The sequence below is a fragment of the Kogia breviceps genome, chromosome 15 (assembly GCF_026419965.1).
Source record: "Kogia breviceps isolate mKogBre1 chromosome 15, mKogBre1 haplotype 1, whole genome shotgun sequence".
Classification (NCBI taxonomy): domain Eukaryota; kingdom Metazoa; phylum Chordata; class Mammalia; order Artiodactyla; family Physeteridae; genus Kogia; species Kogia breviceps.
Window position 1 is genome coordinate 59006990 of NC_081324.1, and position 20453 is coordinate 59027442.

Genomic DNA, 20453 nt, shown 5'->3' on the forward strand with positions numbered 1-20453 from the left:
GAATTTTCCATTCTTGGGTCCCATGCTTGAGCCACAGAGATGTGGGGATGCACTGGAGTGCAAAAAATCGTAGTAGTGTTGGCAGCTCTGAAACAGCTTGAAGAATTTGAAGGGAACTCTCTTGGGAACTGGGGTGGGGCTGTCTGAGTAAAGAGTAGCCTCTCCCAGTTAGAACAGACGTAAGGAGAGAGAGCAAGTCCAGGAACATCTGGAAAACCCTGGAAGTGCAGACTAGTCCCTGTGGGCCCAGAATGTTGGCAGATTAGCGGCTATGGAGGCAGATGTCAAGGTTAGCTATCTGGGAACCTCTTCACAATCCTTGTTTACTCCCCCAGGGTCCATTTATGCTGTTATTAAATGAAGACATACTTGTCCATGCCTGTCTAGAGTGTCCTTTCTAGCTAATGTCATTTAAAACTAAAAATAATTCTATACCCCTTAGAGTTCCTGAGATATTTTTTTTTTCTCCCCAGCCCTCTTTCTTTCTTCTTCTGAGATTTTGGTTTTCTGAAATCATAGTGAATTTTGACCTCGTGATCTTTTTTGGCCTTGCTCTAAATGATTGGAGTTTCTGGGTTTTTAACTAGTTAATTAGTTTATTTTTAATTGAAGGGTAGTTGACATGCAATATTATATTTAGTTAATTCCCTGTGCTCATTATAAATTAAGAAGAACCTTTAATTTAAGAGTTAAACACAATTGAACCCTTAGTTATATATTGTCTTAGTCCCTTTTGTTTCATTCAGTAGGTGCTCAATAAATAACGTTTGCACCTGATGCCGACCTAGTCACCTCGTCTCTTCCAAGGAATTGAAACACCCCTGAGAGCTGGGGCCATGTTGCTCATGCAGTTATTTATCAGGACGTAAATGTTGGTTGATTTCAGTGCAATGGAGAGGTGACCCTGTTTGATTAATCTCCTGGGATCAGCAGATTACTACTGTCAACTCCAATAGGGCTAACTAATAATTTTTTTCACTTGAACCAGGTGAATAAATTGCCCTGTTGCTTAGATGGAGAAGAAGGTTGAGTGGAGATCTGAATTTTCCCTGGTAACGTTGATAGCGTTATTGGGACCGCTACACAGTTACTGGAAACAGGAAGATGGCACATGGATGAATCAGTGTGAGATGATGGATCTGGCTCACTGAGGCTATAGGATTTGCAGTGGGGAGCACATCACAGTGGAGAAAAACCTCCGTTTTCTGCAGAATGATTTAGGGCAAGAAGCAGAACCAGAGAACGTTTGTGAATCAGAATCCAAATCAGACCTACCAATTGTGCAAATGATTTAAGGGTTATTGTGGAAATTTACTTAAACCACCAACTCAGCATAGAATAGCATAAACAGGAGGCAAAGCTGGTGTTGCCATGGTGATAAAGTACACACAGGGCAATGAGCCTACAGTATATGTAAGGCAATCAAGTACATCTGGAATGCTGGTTTCAGAGACAGAAGAAGATGCCACAGGTTTGATTTTACGAGATCAAAGATCATTTCGAAGCCGAGGAACTGAAGGAATATTAAAGAACCCAGAAATGTTCATGTTTGAGGTGATGAGAGCTTCTTGTATGCTTAGAAGGAGGGAGTGAATGATAAGTGATCCTACAAAGAACAAAATACTTTGTTGTCACTCTGAAGGGATGTCTTTTTCTTTAGAGAAAATTGGATCACTTATAGGCAATTGATCTGGTTAATAATCTGAATTTTATCCGCTCCAACCAAATGATCTGGGTGATCGTTTCTTGCCTTTCCTACCTAATGTGAAACACTAGTTCAGTGTACCTCTCCTTTTTCATAAAGAAATTGTCAGCTGCTATTGACAAGCAGCTAATGAGTTTGACACGGGATCAATATTGCCATCAGTCTTTAGCACAGACATGTATTTATCCCATAATGTGGCTGCCTAAAGCATGGACTTAAAGAGTTGTTTTCTACTCCAGGGGACATATAAATAAACTTCATTCTAACCACTGTTCTTAGAAGATTCATCAAATTTTTAAGAGAGATGATCAGTCTTTAACTGTTTTTACACATCAGGATGAGACTGGAGTTGAGGATTTGACTCTGACTGTACTTGGCCCTCCTTCACCAACATACGATATTACAGTAGGATTCAACCGGTGGCTTTTTTTTTTTTTTTTTTCTGTTTCACCATTTGAGGTTGATGTTAACGTTGAGAATTTTCAGGAAGCTTATCTTCAAAATCACTTGTGGCTTAACTCTGATAATTTTTCAATTTGGGGAGCTGGTTTGATTTTGCTTGAAAAATACCTCCACATTTAGATACACGTACAGTATTTTAAATTATAATTTTAAGGTAACAATAGACAAAATTTGGGACTTCTAAGAGGAAAAAAAAATTCAGTCATGATCTTACTACTGTAATGAAATCACTGTAGTCATTTGTATATTTCCATTCTGGTTTTAAAGGAGGATGGTTTATTTCATATTCTCTGCTCTTTGGGTTTATTTGTTCTCAATGTACCTGTAAAACATTCAGTGACTGGGTGTCAGGTGCAGAGATGACCGGTGGCCCTGTGGATTATCTGTGACTATCCCTTCACGTATGGCCTGGGGGTGACTGGGGTGGGGTTTAGGGTCAGGAATTGGCACAGGGAGAGGCCCGAAATTTCTTCTTATGCCCACCGATGAGGGTGCCCAAACCTCAGGACCACCAGGGACAGTTGGGCCTCCCCCAGGATGTGGTCACTCTGTGGCAGAGGCTCTGGAAGATGGCACATCCTGGGGTGGAGCTCTTTAGAAATTTCTGCTCAAAGTCATCTTGACTTGTAAGATTTTCCCCTGTATGTCTGAAAAGTTACCCGTGTATCAATACTTGCTGTGCAGGTGTTTTTACCCACACTTTGGAGCTGCAAAACCTAATTGGCTGAGCCAGGCCCCCCCCAGCCAACAAAGGAGCCACATAGAATGTAATTTTTTCCGGAAGAAGTCTGGCTTAGCTTTTGAAGTCACACCCGTGTGTGAATCGGTGTCTCTGGTGGCGTCTCATGTCTGCATTCTCATCCTGAAACAGGAGTGGAGGCACCTAGGACTCTGTTGGAGTTTCCCACCCCCTCTGTCTCTCCCTGAAGTTCTCTTTCATTTGCATCCCAGTGACCTTGCACAGAAAGTATGGGTTGGGGATGATGGGATCCCTAATCACCGTAAGATTAGGGGTCATGAGAGGGTTTTGCGGGGGCTGGGAAACAGTGGAGGAGGTACAGGTGGGTGGGGGGATGGAGCATTGCAGCCCAGGCAGATGTGGACCAGCACTGGGAAGGACACACTGAAATACGCTCTTGTCCACCACGAGTACTTTCTGGAAAGGCTTTGACTGTCCCTCCCCCACAGTGCAGGGATCCCTCTTGGAAAGATCTCTGTGCTTCCCTGACAGACTCTCCACATGCTGCTGAATTAGGGAGCAGGAAGTAGTTTGAGATGGCCTGGTCTTCTTAGAGTCTACCTTTATTCTAGAAGTCTCGTTCCTTTATTTTGATGAGCATCGTAAAATGCAGACCAGAGACCTCAAGATGGCGGAAGAGTAAGATGCAGAGATCACCTTCCTCCTCACAAATACATCAGAAATACATCTACACGTGGAACACCTCCTACAGAACACCTACTGAACGCTGGCAGAAGACCTTAGACCTCCCAAAAGGCAAGAAACTCCCCACGTACCTGGGTAGGGCAATAGAAAAAAGGAAAAACAGAGACAAAAGAATAGGGATGGGACCTGCACCAGTGGGAGGGAGCTGTGAAGGAGGAAAGGTTTCCACACGCTAGGAAGCCCCTTCGCGGGCAGAGACTGGGGATGGCGGGGGGAAAGCTTCGGAGCCATGGAGGAGAGCACCGCAACAGGGGTGCAGGGGGCAAAGCGGAGAGAGTCCCGCACGGAGGATGGGTGCCGACCAGCACTCAACAGCCCGAGAGGCTTGTCTCCTCACCCGCCGGGGCGGGCGGGGGCTGGGAGCTGAGGCTCGGGCTTCGGTCGAATCACAGGGAGAGGACTGGGATTGGCGGCGTGAACACAGCTTGAAGGGGGCTAGTGTACCACAGCTAGCGGGGAATGAGTCCGGGAAAAAGTCTGGACCTGCCTAAGAGGCCAGAGGCCATTGTTTTGGGGTGCACGAGGAGAGGGGATTCAGAGCACCACCTAAACGAGCTTCAGAGATGGGCGTGAGCCGCAGCTATCATCTCGGACCCCAGAGGCAGGCACAGACCACTACTGCTGCTGCCACTGTCACTACCCACACCCCTCCAGGAGCCTGTGCAGCCCACCACTGCCAGGGTCCCGTGATCCAGGACAACTTCCCCGGGAGAACGCACAGCGCGCCTCAGGCTGTTGCAACGTCACACTGGCCTCTGCTGCTGCAGGCTCGCCCCACGTTCCATACCCCTCCCTCCCCCAGCCCTGAGTGAGCAAGAAGCCCTAATAAGCTGCTACTTTAACCCTGATCTGTCTGGGCGGGGAACAGATGCCTGAGGGAGGCCTGCACAGAGAGACGGGGGCAAATCCAAAGCTGAACCCCGGGAGCTGTGTGAACAAAGAAGAGAAAGGGAGATCTCTCCCAGCAGCCTCAGGAGCCGCAGGTTAGATGCCCGCAATCAGCTTGATAAACCCTGCATCTGTGGAATACCTGAATAGACAACGAATGTTCCCAAAATTGAGGTGGTGGACTTTAGGAGCAACTGTTGACTTGGGGTTTGCTTTCTGCGTTTGATTATTTTTGGTTTTATGTTTATCTTAGTTTAGTTTTTAGTGCTTGTTTGCATTGGTGCATTCGTTTATTCGTTTGTTTGCTCTCTTCCTTTTTCTTTTGTCTTTTTGTGAGTGTGTGTTTCAGTGATTTTTTTGTCTGTTTAGTTTTGCTTTTACCATTTGTCTTGGGGTTCTGTCTGTTCGTTTTTTGTTTTTCTTTTTTTGAGTGTGTGAGTGTATGTTTCTTTGTGTGATTTGGTCGGGGTAGTTTTGCTTTTACCATTTGTTTTGGGGTTCTGTCTTTTCTTTTTTTTTGCTTTTTTGTTTTGTTTTTTTTCCCTTTTCTTCCGTGCCTTGTGCCTGGCAGGGTCTTGCTGCTGCGGCCACATGTTGGGCCTGAGCCTCCAAGGTGGGATAGTCCAGTCTAGGATGTTGTACCACCAGAGACCTCCCAGCCCCACATAATATTAATTGCTGAGAGCTGTCCCAGAGATCTCTGTCTCAAAACTGAGACCCAGCTCCATCCAACAACCAGGAAGCTCCAGTGCTGGATGCCCCATGCCAAACAACTAGCAAGACAGGAACACAACCCCACCCATTAGCAGAGAGGCTAAAATAAAAATAAACAAATGGGACCTAATGAAACTTAAAAGCTTTTGCACAGCAAAGGAAACCATAAACAAGATGAAAAGACAGCCCTCAGAATGGGAGAAAGTATTTGCAAACAAAGCAACTGACAAAGGATTAAGCACCAAAATATACAAGCAGCTCATGTGGCTCAATATTAAAAAAAGAAACAATGCCACCTAGAGGGGTGGGACAGAGAGGGTGGGAGGGAGATGCAAGAGGGAGGAGATATGGGAATATATGTATACGTATAGCTGATTCACTTTGTTATACAGCAGAAACTAACACACCATTGTAAAGCAATTATACTCTAATAAAGATGTTTAAAAAAAAATCCAGTTGAAAAATGGGTCTAAGACTTAGACATTTCTCCTAAGAAGATATACAGATGGCCAACAAACACATGAAAGGATGCTCAACATCACTAAGCATTAGAGAAATGCAAATCAAAACTGCAATGAGGTATCACCTCACACCTGTCAGGATAGCTATCATCAAAAAATCTACAAACAATAAATGCTCTAGAGGGTATGGAGAAAAGGGAACCCTCCTGCACTGTTGGTGGGAATGTAAATTGATAACAGCCACTATGGAGAACAGTATGGAGGTTCCTTAAAAAAACTAAGAATAGAATTACCATATGACCCAGCAATCCCACTACTGGGCATATACCCTGAGAAAAACCATAATTCAAAAAGAGTCATGTACCACAATGTTCATTGCAGCTCTATTTACAATAGCCAGGACATGGATGCAACCTAAGTGTCCATTGACAGATGAATGGATGAAGAAGATGTGGCACATATATACAATGGAATATTACTCAGCCATAAAAATAAACGAAATTGATTATTTGTAGTGAGGTGGATGGACCTAGAGTCTGTCATACAGAGTAAAGTAAGTCAGAAAGAGAAAAACAAATACCATATGCTAACACATATGTATGGAATCTAAAAAAAAAAAAAAAAGGTTCTGATGAACCTAGGGGCAGGACAGAAATAAAGACTTCCCTCAAGGTCCAGTGGTTAAGAGTCCACCTTCTAATGCAGGGGATGTGGGTTCCATTCCTGGTCGGGGAACTAAGGTCCCACATGCCACGGGGCAACTAAGCTTGCACGGTGCAACTAGAGAAGCCCACGCGCCCCAACGAAGACGCAGCACAGCCAAACAAAACAAGAACAGGATTCTTTCTTGAAGGCCGGAATTGGGATGGTTTGCAGAATATCTTAAGTGAACTCAGTGCTGGAGACCCTGGGGACCCGCTCGGGAACGTGCTGGGTAATGGAGTACCAGGTGCCAGCCACTGGCCAAGCTTGTGGGCTCCTGTGCTGTGGGTATGGAGGGGATGCCCTGGACCCTTTCTAAAGTCCCACATGTGCTTTGATGAAACAGGGACATGGGCAAAGGAAGAAAGATTGTGTGTCATGGAAAGCAGCAGGTTTGGACCCGGGCCAGAGGTCATGTTTGTGTTTGCTTCTTGTCACTCAGAGGAGGGGCATTTTGGTGGGAGGAAAGTCTCCTTCCGACCCCAGGAGCCACCCTGTCACATCAGAGGTGGCCACAGAGGCACAAGAAGGCCTTTGCCTGGGGTCAAAGATCCGGGGTCCCGAGCAGCAGGAGAAGGAGGGAGGGCCACCTGTTCTCCCTTCCCTTCCCTTGAGGTGATCTGCTGGGACCCTTCCTCCCTTCTTATAAGGGGACTCCTGTTAGGGGTGCCACCTGTGTTTCAGACACACAGAGTAAGGCCCTTCTGCAGCCATCAGATTCCCACAGACTTGACCCAAAGTAACAGCTGTAAAGCCTTGGGGATTGCTTGCTGATTTCCTTTGGTTTGGGTTCTGGGTCACAGAAAGGCCCGTGTGCAGGGCAGAGCTTTGGCCCTCTCTCCGGGTACCAGAATGCGCAGCAGGGATGGGCTCCGAAGCCTCCCTCCCTCTTTGGCCTCGTCCTCCCTCCTCCCGTCCTGGGCTGGCTTCCCAGAGGGCTGGGAAAAGAGTGTGGTTGTCCCGGCTTCTCCCCCTTTCCCTCCCTGCCCACTCCCAGGAGGGAGCTGCTGGTGACTTCTGGGGCCAGGATTTACGGGAGGCCAAGGTGACCCGCCCGTCTGCGCTCATGCGGCCAAGTGGAACCCGGCGTCTCTTTCACGTCTGGCCTGCTTTCCTGGCTGGGGCCCAGGTCGTGGTTTCTTAGTGTTTCCACATGTGAGAGGCTGGGCTGGAGCCTCTGACATTGTTCTTACCATCAGCACCTCTTTGATCAGAAGAAGTGCAGAGAGGGAGGTTCCGTATTTACACAAAAAGCAAAAGGGAATTCAAAATAGTATGTTTGAGTAGGTGCCTTGGAAGTGGAATTCACAGCTGAATGGGGCCTCTGGCACGTTCCGAAGCTACCCAGCCATGTCAGTTAGTGGATGTGCAGGGATCACGGTTCTGACAGCAGGATCTTGTATGGGGATTTTATAGTTTTAATGGGGATTTTATAGTTTTAAGGTAAGTTTGGAAAGGAAAATTTGGAAAACTTGAAGTGATGGGAAAGACATTTTTTTTTCCGTAGGTTGAAGAATCAAAGTCGCCCTCAGTTTTCAAGTCCTTCCTTAAATGTCACCTCTTCCCTGAAGCTTCCCTGGATTCTCCCTGCCTGGCACTAATATCCCCTTGCTTGATGATTTTCTAGTGCCCAGAATATATGACCATTATACATTGCAGCACTTACTGTTATTTGTTTAAGTGACTTTGTCCTCCATTTATCTGTAAACTCTTTGAAGGCATAACCTCCCTTTTTCCATTTTATTTCCCTGGAGCATAATTACATCCTCAATAATAAAGATTTATTGAATGGAATCAAAATATATCAGATAGTATTTCTCTTTCTGTGTATGAGAAAAATGTAGTTTTCCTGAGTAAATTTAGAAGATAGCTGTTTCAATGAAAAAACTTAAGGCTTAATTAAAAGACTTAGTTTCAAAGAGGGTTTGCATCAAGCTTGGACGCTGGGCGTATATAACTATACATCTATTTCACTGTAAGTCTTTTGTGAGAAGACGATCATCGTTAACCATGTGACTTAGCGTGTGTGGCGGAATGTCTGGGAAGTAGGAGGTTCAGGAATGCCGCAGCGATGAATAAGAAATTGAGAACATTTCTGGTTTCAATTTGGTTTACCTACTCTCAGTCTGGAAGATCTGGAACGCTGCCCTGGACTTTTGGCTCTGCGTGAATTGGCTGTGAGGAGGAGGAGGAATTCTGAGCTTCAGGGGCTGGGATCATGAAAAGTAAGTGGACAGGAATCTTCTCTAAGACGAAGCCATTGAGTCTGCCTTGCTGATGACAGCCCAGTGTTGGAACTATTCTTCCATCATTCATAAAAAAGGTTTTCTTTTCACATGCAACTTGCTGGTAACATGGCTCAAAGCCCTGAAACAAACAAACCAATAAAAAACAAAAACCAAAAAGAACCCCCAAAAATACCCACAAAAATTTTCTGGAAGTGATTACTTAACAGTTCCCATTTCATCCACAGTTGAATAAAACAATGTTGTCTGTCCTTCCCTGAGGGAACTGGGGGTGGGGGGCAATGAGCTTGAGTCTCTGAAGGTATCACAGTCAAGGAAGTCTGAGGCTTGTAACTTTCCCTTCCTTCTCCTCATCACCTCCACTTCCGTTTTTCTCGTTTAATATTTATTCCACTAGAATAGTACTTTAAATTTTAAAGTATATTTTTCTCCCTTGCTTTCACTCTGACTTGACACATTTTGGAACTTGTGTTTAATGTGTTCATAAAGTTAGCTTGAGTACGAGTCCTTGGTCTAAGATCTAACACCCAGGCTGAGTGAACAAATTGGCTTAAGAATTGTGTCCGGAGAGTTGGTGTTGTTTTTGCTTTTGATTCTCAGGCTCTTATACAAGAAAACAAGTCCTTTTCACTGGCTCCAGCCCTGACACAGACCTTCCCCCTTTCTCCTCTGGATAGCACGGTGGCCGGCAGAGTCAACAGGGCAGGCTGGGCAAGGCAAGAGGTGGCCCCCTTCCCAGCAGGAAGGTCATTTCTCCCCGACAAGGATCACACACTGTGAATAATGACCGCCAGACCCCTTCAACTTCAGATGACTCGCTCACCTCCTAAGTTATTTCAGTTTGGTCTCGTTCAAATGAGTTTGTCACATTGAAATGGATTAAGGAGAGAAGGGTGCCCACAAGTGGTAAATGAGCAGGAAAAGCCAGATAAGGATTAAAAATATATCTTGAGGGTGTTATGCTAAGTGAAATAAGTCAGACAGAGAAAGATAAATGCTGAATGATACGGCTTATATGTGGAATCTAAAAAAGTATGACAAACTAGTGAATATAACATAAAAGAAGCAGACCCACAGATACAGAGAACAAGCTAGTGGTTACCAGTGGGGGAGGGGCAGTATTGGGGTGAGTGAGAGGAACAAACTCTTGGGTTTAATATAGACTCAAGGATGTATTGTACAACACGAGGTATATAGTCAATATTTTGTAATAACTGTAAATGGAAGACAACTTTTAAAATTTTATAAAAATAAAATATATAAATAAATTAAATAAATAAATAGAATATTTTAACCCATAAAAATATGTGTCTTGAACGATGAGGTGACCTGATCAAATAGCAAGTGTTTGGAGTCAGGATATTATTGAGAACAAACTCAAGACTTTTTACTAGGGTGTTTCTGAATCTTTTGGTCAGGAATTGAAAGCACTCACTTCATATTTTCACTGCTCATAATAACACAGCTAAAATGGGCTCTTCATAGTAAAATACTGTTGTTAGAAGCAAACCCAATATAAAGTGCTGTGAAAGAAAAAGGAAATGCTGATCTGTATTTGACTGTTGACCTGCAGACTACCTGGAGGTAAAAACAAAACAAAACAAAGGTAAAAGTAATTGCTCTCTCATGATTTCAAAATGCTGTCTTTTCAAGTTGATATGGGGCTTCCCTGGTGGTGCAGTGGTTGAGAGTCCGCCTGCCGATGCAGGGGACGCGGGTTCGTGCCCCGGTCCGGGAAGATCCCACATGCCGCGGAGCGGCTGGGCCCGTGAGCCATGGCCGCTGAGCCTGCGCGTCTGGAGCCTGTGCTCCGCAATGGGAGAGGCCACAGAGGCCCGCGTACTGCTGAAAAAAACCAAAAAAACAAAAAGAACAAATCAAGTTGATATGTATGGACTTATAAAGGATGTCCTCCAACAGTTGGTCAGCCTATAGGGTGTACCCTAATCAAAGCCTTCTTTAACATACCAGTAAAGAGTAGAAGATGTATATTTGGGGAATATAAGGTCCCTGACTCATAGGAAGTACAATGGCTCTTTAATTTAGGGAGATTGGCAAAGGATAAGGTATTGCTAATATAGATAGTGTGTCATCATTGTTCCTCCCTCAGTATTAATTCTTCCTTTCTTTCTCCCTCCCTCCCTCCCTCCTTTCCTCCCTCTTTCTCTCTCTTTCTTTCTTATATTGGAGTCTAGTTGATTTCCCATGTTGTGTTAATTTCAGGTGTACAGCAAAGTGATTCGGTCACACATATACATAAATCCATTCTTTTTCAGATTCTTTTCCCATATAGGTTGTTACAGAATATTGAGTAGAGTTTCCTGTGCTATACAGTAGGTCCTTGCTGATTATCTGCTTTATATTTAGTAGTATGTATATGTTATCATTGTTTTTCAAGTCAAGATCCCAGTAGGTACCAACTGTTTTTTAACGCCACAGCAAAATTAAAAAAGAGAGCCTTTCTTATAAATGGCTGACAGCAGAAACTGCTTTTATGGAGAGAGACACCTAGGTAGCCTCTTCAGTAGTTAGGGAAGAGCTTGGTTACCTGGTGTATAAAGAGAGGTCATCTTCATAAAGGAACATAACTTGGGAAATTCATCATTGGTGGCTCACTTGATAATCTTGCTCTAAGGTTTTCCATGAAGGAAGTAGTATCTTGATGACTGCAGTGTGTGGTGGTTTGTTATGGTCATGATGGGGCAAGTATTGGAGATCGTAGGGCCGTTGAAAACCATTGCTTTAAGGCACTGGTTTTCCAAATTGTCCTCTGCTGGTTCTCAGAAATTACAAGCACCTACATTACTAAAGGCTAAATACAAAACAAAACAAAAACTTGAGAGAAAAAAATCCAAAAGAAATTCCAAATCCTTATATCCTGTATCTACTATCTTTCAAAACCAAATAATAAGAACCTCAGTTCTGCAACATCTTTCTTCATCCTTCTTTTCATAGTTTGGTGTCACCTTTGATTTGAGTTCAAAACTAAATGTGCCAGCTTAAATACACACACACACACACACACACACACACACACACACACACACCTGGAACTGTTCTTTTGAATCACTTTAAATAAAACACAACTCTTCAAAAGCATCACTATGATCAGACTTCACCCCTGTGACATTTAGGATGTATGTTATAAAAAAAATACAGGAGCTGGCAAAACAGCTCCAGAGCCTTGTTAAGCTTTTTCCATTCTGCAAAGGCAACAGCTCTGAAATACAGAAGTGATTGCATTAAATCCTTGGCTGGCAATTTTGTGTGGGACTGGGTATTGAAATGCAGCAAAGCAAATAATGAAGGCATATGTTTACCTATAATTCTTTTTACCTTGGGAGAAGGATTAAATAGGAACAGTTTGGTTGTTGTCAAATTCTTAGCAGTTGCTTTCAAGCATGAAACAGTCCCTGGGCTCTGGGAGGATTTACTTAGCAGTTTGAATAGAGAGGTCTTTACTGCTAATGGAACTGAGATGGCAGGCTTAAGCAATGGGGTGCTTTATAGCCTCTTTAGCCACTTGAGAAGCTGTAACATCAAATAGCTGAAACCAGCTCAGTCTCCATTGGTGTTTAGGAAGTTGTGCAAAATTGGTGAATAAATAATTCAGGGTTGGACGAGTGTCTGGATGCCAGAAGTGTTGAGAGCATCTAAAAGCCCGATTCACGGAAGGTTTCTTTCTGGGAGGAACTCTGGAAGCGCCTACCTGAGCTTGGCCCCAGGGAACAGTTACAGACGATGACATTTTCTATGAAAGAAAGAGTTTTCGCTTGGGATTGACTGAGCTTTGTAAAGAAACATTTCACTGGGGACTCCAATCCTGGAAAAGTGTTATTCATAAAAAAAAAAAGAATATTTTATTTTCCGTACAGATGGTTGGCAATGACTGCTTGTGTATGGAGACATGGATGTGTGTTTAAAATATAGGATAGTGATGATTGCTTAGAGTCTTAAGTAACTGTTTAAGCTCTTTGCTATTTGATGGTTAGGTTTTAAGAAAATACCTTTTGATGGGGTGGGAGAGAATGAGTCACAGTTTGTTTCATGGTAGCTGGTCGAAGCTTCTGCTTCACCCTGTAGTCTGTCTGTTTGTGATCATGATGGAGACATATCTGGAACGTGTTCTCTAGTGAGCAGGTGGAAAGCAGGTGTTGGGGACCGGCTGGATGGATGCATGGATGTTTGCAAACATCCTAACTCTCCTTCTTGTTAGAGTAAGTAGAACTGTGCTTCCATGTCAATTTGAACATAGGTGTCCACGTGACTTGCTTACGCCAATTAAATGTGTCAGTTCTGGGCAGAGGCATAAAGGACCAGCATATGCCTCACCACATCCCATGCCCCCTGCCAGAGCAAACTGCAATATTTTGGCCCCAGGTGAGGAGGACTTGAAAGAGCCCCCGCTGACCTGCAGTGGGCCTGGAGGATCTGTGAGAAACGATGCATTCCTTGGTATTTTATGATTGTTACTGCAGCATAACTTGGTTGACCCTGACTAGTATAACCCTTGAGGTCCTAGATTCTTCTTGAGGAAAAGAACTGTGCTCAGGAGGCCTTGTAGCTATTTCTTTACCTCGGGCGCAGCAGAGAAGTTCCTGCGCCCACCTGTAGAGTCCAAGGTCACATGGCTAATAATTGGTGAGCTGGGATTTCAACCCAGCCCCCAGAATCCTTGCTTTTAATTACTGTAATTTGACTGTTAAATGAAGAAGAGAAGAGTATTCTTGAACTTTTATAAATAATAGTTGGACTGCATTTTCTGAAATATGTAGTTTATGGTTCTTTTTTTGGTTTGACTCCCCAGATATGTACTGTATGTACTTTAAAAAATACGTATTTTATTTATTTTTTATTTATTTATTTTATTTATATTTTTTGGCTGCATCGGGTCTTAGTTGGGGCACACAGGATCTTCATTGAGGCGTGTGGGATCTTTCGTTGTGGCTTGCGGGCCTCGTTCTAGTTGCGGCGTGCACATTTTCTCTCTCTAGTGGCGTGCAGGCTCCAGGGCGCGTGGGCTCTGTAGTTGGGGCACGTGGGCTTAGTTGCCCCACAGTGTGTGGGATCTTAGTTTCCCGACCAGGGATTGAACCCGTGTCCCCTGCATTGGAAGGAGGATTCTTTACCATTGGACCACCGGGGAAGTACCTGTGTGTGTACTTTTGCTTTGTCTTTTAAGCTTCTTACCACCTCCACTCTCTCTTCTTATGATGGTTGGGGTCAGGGCTTTCATATGAGAGGAAATGATACTGGGCTTCCTTTGGTCTATACTGGGCACTCTGTGGTCTGTATTGGGCCCCCTGTGGTCTATAGTGGGATCCCTATGGTCTATACTGGGCTCCCTGTGGTCTCTACTGGGTTCCCTGTGGTCTCTACTGGGTTCCCTATGGTCTGTGCTGGGCTCCCTAATTTATTGGCTTTGTCCTTTCGAAAGGAGCTGTTGATGCAGCTGTTTTCTGCAGGATGAAAACAATTGGAGGAAAAGACCAAGACTGGTAGTGAACTTGGGACCATGCCTGAGATTTGTGAGTCTAGGTGAGGTGCTGTCAGGGGGACCCTGGAGGCACAGATGCAGCAGAGACAGGCCTGGCTGATATGTCTGCTGGTGGCTGCACTGTGTCTGGGCACCAGGTCAGGGTGGTGAGGGAGCAGCAAGCCCGAAGGTGGGCTGGCAGCCCTCATGCAGGTGTAGGGCTGGTGAGCGGCTGGGGCACGGACAGGCCCCGGGCCAGCTGCAGCGCTGAGTGGGACGGGGCCTCCGTGTTGGCTGAAGTGGCAAGCATGCTAGGCTCCTGGGGAAAGCTGCACCCTTTTCACCTGAGAGTCGAGAATCAAATGCTCGACTTGGCCAGCGTGTGCGTGCGTGCGTGTGCGTGCGTGCGTGCGTGTGAGCGCGCGCACGCGCATCTGCGCATCTGTGTTAAGGGAGAGAGAAAACAAGAATGGGGCTGTTGAAACAAGCCAAAGTTTGGCCAAGTTCTCCTCCAAATCTATAATCCCTCCAGGATATTTTTTCCAGGCCTAAGAGGAAAAATCATTTTCTAAAACTCTGTTTTCCTGATATCTCTGTGATTCTGGGGGGGGGGGGGGGTCACTTGTGGAGCGTTTTTTTTTTTTTTTTTTGGTACGCGGGCCTCTCACTGTGTCGTGGCCTCTCCCGTTGCAGAGCACAGGCTCCGGACGCGCAGGCCCAGCGGCCATGGCTCACGGGCCCAGCCGCTCCACGGCACGTGGGATCCTCCCGGACCCGGGCACGAACCCGTGTTCCCTGCATCGGCAGGCGGATTCTCAACCACTGCGCCACCAGGGAAGCCCCTGTGGAGCGTTTTTATCTCTAAATTCTCTGTATGTTAAACTTGCTTTAGTGCTATTTGAATTTCTGGAAATGATCATTTTTTTCTATTTTACTTTTTTGGTGTTAGGTTATTTCTTGTTGGGATGAAATTTTACAGTTTAGTTCCTTAAAAATAGTTTTGCTTATAGTGTTAATTTCACCTTTATTTGAAAAATGTGTGTTTGTTCTTAGTTGGAAATTACTTTCCATTGTTAACCCTTTTTTTCTGATTACGTGAGTCCTGCATCATCATAGGAAAAACCAGAAACTACCACAAGATATCAAAAAGAAAGTAAAACATAATCCAATTACTTAAAGAAGTACTATTAACAAGTTTTTGTCTTTTTTTCCAGTTTTCTATATATGTATATATGCTTTATATATGTGTACTTACACGCAAAATAGTGCATATGCTACATATGTAGTTTTTACAGCTTGCTTTGTTCAATGACCAAGATCAGCATTATATTTCCAGGCTGAAAAATAATCCTGGAAAACATGATTTTTAAAAAAATTATTATTTTTTTGTGGTATGCGGGCCTCTCACTGTTGTGGCCTCTCCCGTTGCGGAGCACAGGCTCCGGATGCACAGGCTCAGCAGCCATGACTCACGGGCCCAGCCGCTCCGCGGCATGTGGGATCTTCCCGGACCGGGGCACGAACCCGTGTCCCCTGCATAAGCAGGCGGACTCTCCACCACCGTGCCACCAGGGAAGCCCAGAAAACATGATTTTTTTAATAGCTGCCTATGATTTTAATACTATTACGTAATTTATGTGTTCTTACTTTTTGCAGTGTTGGCCATTTGGGTTGTTGGCAGTCTTTCACTATTAATGATGCTGTGTTGAGGGTCTCTGTTTCCATGTGAGTTGAGAGATGATGAAGGCCTAGAGTAAAAAAATAACTTCCTAAGCTCCTCCCGTGACCGGCTTTGTACCCAAGAGCAACCCAGTGAGGGGATTAGCATTGTTCCCCACAGAGAAACAGGCAGACCGACCCATCCAGTGCCCACAGCTGCAGGCCAGGGAGCTGGGATGTGAACCCAGTTCCTTGGGGATCCAGGCCCAGCTCTTCCCCACCCCTCATTCTGGCATGGGGAGCGCTGAGACCAAGTGATGAAAGAAGGACTCTTGGCTTATATGTGGAATCTAAAAAAAAAAAAAAAAGATGCAAATGAACTTATTTACAAAACAGAAATAGACCCACAGACATAGAAAACAAATTTGTGGTTACCAGAGGGGAAAGTTTGGTGGGAGGATAAATTAGGAGGTTGGGATTTTTAACATATATACACTACTTTATATAAAATAGATAACCAACAAGGACCTACTGTAGAGCACAAGGAACTATATTCAATAATTTGTAATAACCTATAAGGGAAAAGAATCTGAAAAAGTATATATGTGTGTGTGTGTGTGTGTGTGTGTGTGTGTATATATATATATACATAAAATGGAATCACTGTGCTGTACACCTGAAACTAACATAATATTGTAAATCAATGTACTTCAATTAAAAAAATAAATTAATTAAAAAATAAAAAAATAAAAAGAAAAGGAAATTGTGTGGGAAAAGCTATTATGACTAAACAGGAACCTGCCCATGCTGATCAGACCTGAATATATGTGAAACGATCAAACAACCCCTCCTTCCCCAGCCTTGGCATTTTATATTAAAAAAAGGAGGCTTGGAGTGGTTTGCCTCAGACCTCTGATTCTCTGTAGCTGTGAGTGGACCACAGCCCCGAGGCTGGTCTCCCATGTTCTTTCCTTCCACTGTGCTGGACTCTTCAGGCCTCCTTACGACTAAAGGGTGAGGGTCTCAATTCTCTATTCATCAAGGGGGAGATTACATCTGTAAAGGGGCTTCTCCCCACATTACCTAGTTTGAAATCAGTATCTTCCGAAGTCCAAGGGTGGCCATCCTGCAGACTGGCTGGATCGGAATTCCACCTCCACCTTTTCCCAGCCCCGTGGCCTGGGCAAGTCATTTCACTTCTCTGAGTCTCAGTTTCCTCTTCTGTAAAATGGAGACAGCAAGAGGGTCCGCCCCACAGGCTTGTTGTGAAGACAACACTAGCGACAGCACAGCTGAGATATTCAAGGACGTTGAAGGAATCATTTTTTTTTTTTTTGCCTCTAACTTTATAGAAACTGCAAGAACGTGAAATATACCTATAGCCGTCATTGAGAGTATATATTTAAGAAGAGTATTAAGATAAACGTGTTTGTGAAAAAAGCTTTTAGAAGACTAAGAAAACTCCAAGTTCAAAGGTTTTTTTAAAGCCGGCACTAGAATGTCATCTCAAATATGCTTCCTTTGTTTTCAGATACAAAAGTTGTTGGAAAAACACAAAACGAAACAACCTCATCACATATCAATAAGCCAGAGTTCCAGATTTCCTGATTTGGCTTCACCTACTAGTAATTTTCCAGCTCTTGGAAATTGAATGCAGATAGATGTTTTTAAAACATCTAGTTTCCCACACGATTTGATTTGGGTTGCTATTTTAGGCATGAAAATGAAGAAGGAATAAGGCCTAATCCTGGCCTGATGGTAAAGTCACACTACAAGGTAAAAGAATAGGGAAGGAAGCTTCCATTATTAACGGCTCCATGCCTTCTGGAATGGAAACACTGGGCCACAGAAAGGGGGTTGAGGCTCACCAAGATGCATTTGTTCTGTCTTTGTCAGTCACCAGAGAAGTGGCAGTGATACCAGTGGTGGTGGTTGGTGTGTGACATTGGCAGTCACAGGCCTGGGTTTGAAACCCAAGCCTGCCGTGTGCATCGAGGTGACCTAGAACGGGTCCCCCCCATGTCTCCCAGCTTGTATTTTATGTACGAGACAGAGTCCTTCCTCCTGTGAGGACTGAACGAGTTAACATTTGTGAGAGTGTGTGATGGGAGGAGGGCTCCCGGGATACCCCCCTTTTCCTCTGATGATGTTATTCACCTGGGAAAGGGGGCTGCATGGATTGATCATCAGAACTTCATTCTCCGCATCAGGATCATATTCTAGGTTTGCTTTTGAACTAGATAATTTTGTTATACTATCCAAGCAGGTGATGTGAATATGAATTGGTGTGCCCTCTGTGAGACAAGCACTCACTTGAGAAAAGTTTTTACCCCCCTGCTCCTCTTTTAAAAGGGCTTAACAATTCTTGGACCTTGGCAGGTCCATAGAGTGCAGGCCTGATGTACAGAGTTTAGGCAGCAAGAAGATTTCCATTTCACAATCTCATATGTAGGGACCAAAAAACTTCAGCTGGCAACCTGGAGGTCACGACCAGAAGAGCATGTCGGGGAGATGTCATGGAGAATGGGAGGGAGCCTACACCTCGCCCCCTGTGCCTGTGATAAAGCTGGGGGCTTCATGAACTTAATGGCCTGCTAGTCACGAACAGTAGTGTGGATAGCTGTGCCCCTGCCCGGGATCTGAGCCTGACCTGGGTTCCTCCAGGTCCTACTCTAGGTTGCTTGGATTACAGCTGTGAGGTTTGGGACCAGCTCTGGTGCTCTATGCAGTCAGATCCCTTGGTGGGAATTGATGGTACTCAGCTGCCCCTCCCTTGGACACCTGACTCTGGCCTCCCCACCCCGTGTGGGCAGCTTTGTGTCCTTCCTGTCTGCAGGGGCAACTCCTGGGTCCCCTCCTCTTCTGGTGGCTCTGGGATGACTCACACTACAATCTGGGTGGAATTAGGAGTGTCCTTCTGGAAGCTGTTTCTACCACCTCCTGACCCCACCGACCTGCACAGTCAGCCAGTCAGTCCACACTCTGGGCAGGTCCTGCTCCCTGCTCAGTTTTTTGGCCATCAAACGTCACAGTCACTTGGAGCCTCAGACCTTGGCCTTTCCCTTGTCAGGGTCACAGTTCCCTCCCTCGAGGGCCTGGTGAAGCCCTGAAGCTGGACAGGGAAGCGGTTTACTCTTCACTAACGAGGCTCACGTGTCCTGCCCTCGACCCCCTGATCATCCTGTCCTTGGCCTCCCAGCCCCCAGGGAATGGAATCCTGTCTGCCCAGGGCTGGACTCCAGGCCTTGGGGTCCCCTAGGAGGGAGCCTTTGGGATACAGAAAGCCCAGGGACCTGTGGTAATGCTCGGTTCATGCCAGCCAATGTTTAGGAAGCACCTGCTCCCTGCTGGGCCTGTGCTGGATCCTGAGGGAGGATGAGGCCCCTGGGTGGGTACCAGATACACAAGCCTCCCGGTGCGTGGGCTGTGCTTACTCTCAATGCCCTTGGAAATATTTCAGATGGGATTTTGTGATAGGGAGTAGAACTGAACTTTAACCCAGTTATTTTCCCTCTAAAAGGAGTAGGAAGGAAACCAATAGTACAGCTTAGTTAGGAAACAGGTTAGGGAGGAAACCCTGCTAAAGTGAGCAGAATTCCATTTATTCCAAATCAGAGGTCCTTATTTGTGTAAATGGGAATCCCGGTGTGGGCAGCTCCCCTGCCTCCTCTGTTTGAAAAGAAAAAAGCCAACTGGTTTTTTTCTAAAAGAATTTGCAATATTTTCCAATGGCCATATGGCAAGTATACTAAATATATTTCATATTTATTTCAATAGAAATGTAAAAAGTATGTATGTCAGGATACATGTTCTAAGAGCCTTTATTAGGTTTCTGTATGCCAGGCTGGATTTTTTTAAAGTGGCTGAAGCATTCACTGTTTTTCACTTTAATATAAAAACATTAAAATAATTCAGAAGCAAAAAACGTTAAGTCATTTAATGATCCTACTTAAAATTAACGCAACTGATTTAGTGTATTTCTGTTATCCCCTGGTATCCTATTGTTGCACAGTAGTTATTATCTTTGAAATGAGAGTTGAAAAAGATAACATCGCTTTCTCTCTGTGTCTTTCATAACGTTGCAAATTTGGTGCAAAAACTTGTTTCTAAATCAGACATGTCTTATTCCATTTTATTTAATAGAATAACATATTTAAATCACTGTGTGATATGCCAGAACCATTAGTTGGCATTTTAAGAGTCATTTAAAGAGTGTACTTTAATTTACATCAGAAGGAAAACTAAATTAGAATTCAATTCCATCTTACTTCTGTTTTTTTTTTTTTTACTATATTCAAAATGAAAACTTTTCTTATTTTAAATTCTAGTTCCGTCCATGACTGTTAATACAGTCGTTCAACAAACACTTGGGTGCCCACTCTGTGTCAGGCACTGTTCTAGATGCTAGCAGTGCTAAACAAAGCAAAGTTGACATGAAGCTCTGTCCTCAGGGAGTCCCCATTCTATTTATGGACACATGTGTGGGCCAGGCACCAGGCTGTGTGCTTTCCATGCAGGAACCGTTTTAGCCCTTGTATCAGTCCAAAGAGGAAAGCACTATTATTGTTTCGGTTTATGGAATGAGGACACAGAGGCTTGATGTGGTTTGCAATCTCCAGGCTCATAGGTGACAGGCTGGGTTTCCAGCCCGTTTCCATGTGCCCTCGTGCTGGTTTTGTGACCACTGTGCAGTGGG

At 44.6% G+C, this 20453-nt stretch overlaps 1 protein-coding gene and 1 long non-coding RNA gene across 5 annotated transcripts in view; both read left to right on the plus strand.

Moving 5' to 3' along the window:
* PTPRM (protein tyrosine phosphatase receptor type M) overlaps nt 1-20453 on the plus strand; it is a 760161-nt gene that overhangs the window by 38777 nt on the left and 700931 nt on the right. The window lies entirely within an intron of this gene.
* LOC136792722 (uncharacterized) lies at nt 4612-9534 on the plus strand. Its single transcript, XR_010836974.1, has 3 exons — nt 4612-4673; nt 8502-8601; nt 9223-9534. It is a non-coding gene; the product is annotated as an uncharacterized lncRNA (long non-coding RNA).